At 31.7% G+C, this 4307-nt stretch overlaps 1 long non-coding RNA gene across 2 annotated transcripts; it reads left to right on the top strand.

Annotated features, from left to right (window-relative positions):
- Positions 1 to 1236: 1236 nt before the first annotated feature.
- On the top strand, positions 1237 to 4307 carry LOC110698400. Of its 2 annotated transcripts, XR_002506743.1 has the most exons (3): positions 1237 to 1754; positions 2831 to 2981; positions 3795 to 4307. It is a non-coding gene; the product is annotated as an uncharacterized LOC110698400 (long non-coding RNA). The 2 variants fall into 2 exon arrangements; XR_002506742.1 differs by having other exon boundaries at positions 2831 to 4307.

Below are 4307 nucleotides of genomic sequence, written 5' to 3'. Positions count from 1 at the left end.
CAAGAAAGTAAGAAATTTTAAATGAAAGAAAGAAGACGGGGAAGATGAAAAAATGAGGAAGGTAAAAAGAAATGGGGGACAGTGAATTTAATAAGGAGTTAATGGGCGGTTGGGCATGAAGTAAAACCAAACCGCCATGTCACTTCGGTAAAATCAAAATTGCAGGCTTGGATGATCGACACGTGTCCCACTCATGCAAATGTTGTTCCCGCCCAAAAAAAATATATATAAAAATAATAAAATAAAATTTATCAAGGGAAAGACTTCAGCGGGAGTGATCGAAATCACTACAAGAAATCATCACTTGTGCCACGAATTATGCCACGGGAGTTCGAAACTCGTGGCATAATTTCATCTAGCCACGAGAAAAATGAACTATGATAGAAACACCAAATAAGAAGAATAATTTTTGCCACGGGTATTTATTTTCCCGTGGCAAATATCACACTTGTGCCACGAGTAGCGCTTTTCCCATCACAAATATCACACTTGTGCCACGAGTAGTTCTTTTCACATGGCAAACGTTATATTTGTCCTACAAGAAATTTTTTCCCGAGGTAAATTTTACACCAGTGTGACAAGTAATACGTATTACTTGACGATTATATTCGATACCATGAGAGAATGAGGGATATCTCAAGTGGTTAGTGCTCCCCTCCCGATTTCAGGACATCTTGTGATAAATTCTCGTCGCTCGTCCTTGTGGCTCTTTAAACACACAAAAAAATATATTAGATACCATGAATTGGCCATATTACTTCGTTTTCTCTTTACTTTTAAACTTGAAGATATTTGAAATACCATAAGCAAAATGTTAATACAAATTAGAGGTCGAATATATTCAAATAATCACTTGTAGATAAAATTCGAAAGACATTTAATTTTATGAAAACTTCGGTTCGTATGATTAAAATAAAAAAAAAAAATTCAAACCTATGATATTAGAAATTTTTAGAAAATTTAAATAGAGATAATATAAGAAATTTTAATATTATTTCCTTTTTATAATTGGTACAAATGTCAGCTGCGTAGTAATATGGGTGCATTCACAAGTGACTACTATGAGTCCACAAGACTACAAGAAAATGTTTCAATAACATTCAATTTATTTTTTAATCCATTACATATTTTTTTTTTTTGATTTTTTGATTTTTTTTTTTTGAAAACCTTTTTTGAAATATTTAATCCATTACATATTATTATCAATGATTTAATTTTTGTAACTAGTTAAAAAAAAATTAAAATTGTCAACTAAAGTTTTATTGCCCAAAAAAAGAAATTTAATTGAAAAAAAAACCACTGAAGCCCACTGAATGTTTTTTCATTAAAACAAAAAAAACGATGTCCTCTTTCTTTACTTTCTTCGTCTTTCCCTCCTAGTCTCCATTGAAGCGCACTCATCATTCTCCACTGAAGCACACTCAGTGTTCTCCATTGAGTTTTGTCCTAACTTTCTTTTTCTCATCATCTAATTTCAATTTCCAATATAGGGTTTTGTCCTAAATTTTATTTTACGACTTCCTCCATTTCAAGGCTTTCGACACATCATACTCCATCGTTGTCTACAAGTCCCGGGTTCAATATTTGCTTTTAATAAGGTAGAATTTGAATAAAATTTCCTCAGATCAAAGATATCAAGCCTAATTCGAGAAAAATCAAAAACCTAATTTTTTGCCAATTTTACGGTTTTTCATGCAATAATTCAAGAAACAACAAATTCGGATCAATTTCAAACCAAAAATCAGAAATTCGAGGTTAGGGCTTCTGGGCTATTTAGCTTTGTGTTATTTTTTTCCTTTTTGGTCCAATTATTCACGTTAAATGTTTTGATGTCTAGGGTTTAATTATATGATTTGATTTCAATGTAATTGCTTATTTGATTTAAATTTAGTTCTACTGTTAACGATTAAAGTTGCAATTCTTTTTTAAGGGTAAAATTCCATTTTTTTTTCTTTTTTTAATTGGGTTAATTTTTACATGCTCAATTCGTATCTTTTGGATTAATTTATACAATTCTAAGCTTTTTTTTTTTATCAATTTTGTGTGTGTATGTTTTTTTTAAAAAAATTATCTAAGTTTCGTGAATTTTGTTGATGGATGTTTGTTATATATATTTGTATTTTGAATACAAATTCTAGTCATTTGTGATATAGTGGTTGTTGATTAGCAATTGATGGTAGAGAACTAGAAATCAATTCCTTCACATTTTAGACCTTGTGAGTTTGTGACCTTAGTTTGATTATAATGCATGTGTTCTGACACAAAACAAATTGTAGCTGAAGGGTGAATATTTAGAGTGACTCTCACCATTATCCTTGCCAATGCAAGAATTGCTAAGTCCCTAGAATGATGATTCGAGCTTTTAGTAGAACCAACTCATTTAAATGAAATTGTTTGATGAGGAACAAGTTTTTTTTGTTTTTTTTTTTTTTTTTTGACAAGTTAATTGAGAGGGGATTTGAACTTAAGAGTATTAATAATATAAGGAACTCAATGTTATTGCTATAAAAATATGAGCTTAATTTAATGTTTGAATCAAATTTGGTGGATGCAACTATGTGATTGGAGCTTTTTTCCCCAAAAATTATGAGCCTGGTTTGATAATTGAATCAAATTTTGTTTTAAAGATGTTTAAGATCCCTTTAAAGTTAAGATATGGGTTCAAGGTGAGTGCCCCTCCTGCTTTTTTAGAAAGCTATTTCAACTTGCATTAACCAAGATAATATTAGTGTCAGTATTTTAGCCTTCTCAAAGTCATTAGTTGGGTAATGAGGTGTCTAATTTTCAAATCTAATTTTGTGTTTGATTGGTACCGTAATTATTTTTACAGGAGGAAGTGGGGTGGTTACTGGTTTATGATGTCAAACTGACAAATTGTAACCTGCTGGTACGGCAACTAACTCACCGGATGGTGTACAATTCTTTTTGGAAAGTGTTTGCCTGTGCTCTAAGACATGGCTGAGCAAAATAGTCCTCTCTTGGTAACTTAATCCTTTTCAGTTAATATAACTATTTTTCTAACTTTCTTTCAATACTGAAATCATCTGTTTATTAATCAGGCTCATAAAATGTCTATGTCGGGCATAAGTATCATGTCTTTATGCCTGCTTGTACGCTATTATTGCCTATCAAACTGATATGTGTGCTTCTGGTTATGCTATTGGCCCTTCTTCGTAATCTGTTCATAAAGCATCGCAGTTTGTTGATGTGGATGTCCTATGTGTGTTTTATTAATATGTATCATATGTTTAATAGTTTTAAGCTTATATTAGTTCAGAACACTATTAGTACTTAATTCCAATATATATGTGAATATGTGATGATATACACATTACTTCAGGAGTTCAGGTGTTAAATTTTTAGACTGTAAGCACCAGCAACTACCAAGTATCTGACTGTTTTTGTTAACAAGTATATAGCCTATTAGGCCTCTAATGTATCTTTTCGTTGTGTGATAAAAAAAGGGGGACTATAATAGCCACTATGACTCCACTACACCTTGTTTTGAATAGGAACTCTCTCTTTAATGAGGCTTGCAGCCACATTAACTACTGTCTTCTATTGTTTAAAAGGGAAGTCCATAGTAGTGCTTTCAAATCAGTAATAAATCAAAGCAAAAAAAAAAAAAAAAAAAAAAAAAAAAAAAAACCTTTTTTTAGCATGATATTTTAGATACTATGACTAATCAAGTGAAAAAAAGCCATAACATTTGCTATGTTGTGTCCTTGACCTGAATTTCTGTAACATTTTCTGTATATGTGTGCTTTGATTGTACCCTTTGGTTGTACATGCAGGGCAATAGGGAATACACGTCTTTTAGTAGTTACTAGTGGGAGTGAAAAATATTTTCTTGGGACTGACAGTGCTCCTCATAGAAGAAAGAATGTTCTTGTGGATGTGTTGGAATCTTTAAAGCTCCTGTTGCTCTATCACAATATGCCAAACTATTTGAAGAGGAATGAATTGCTCCATGAAAGCAAGGTGTTTAAGATGCTCCACGGTTTGACATTGTAGTTGTAGTTGGGTGCTAGTGCTGCATGTTGCTCTGTTCCGATTGTTGCTACTACCTTTGCTGGTTGTTGCTGAAGTTGTAGTGTATACTAATTTTTTTATTCTTTTATTATTTTTTGATCATAAGTGTAAAATTTACAAGCTATTAATGAAAATATCATAGTTTTACGACTTTATGCACTATGTATGTTTATCAATTGCAAAACCACTACCTTTAAGCCGCTTTGAACCGGTGCCTAGTGTTGTTAGCCACACACGGTAATATTTATATTAATAAAGTTTATTAGCCAAGGTAA

The sequence above is a fragment of the Chenopodium quinoa genome, unplaced genomic scaffold, assembly GCF_001683475.1.
Source record: "Chenopodium quinoa cultivar QQ74 unplaced genomic scaffold, ASM168347v1, whole genome shotgun sequence".
Classification (NCBI taxonomy): domain Eukaryota; kingdom Viridiplantae; phylum Streptophyta; class Magnoliopsida; order Caryophyllales; family Amaranthaceae; genus Chenopodium; species Chenopodium quinoa.
Note: the sequence above shows the minus strand (reverse complement) of the source record. Positions and strands in the feature narration are given on the sequence as shown.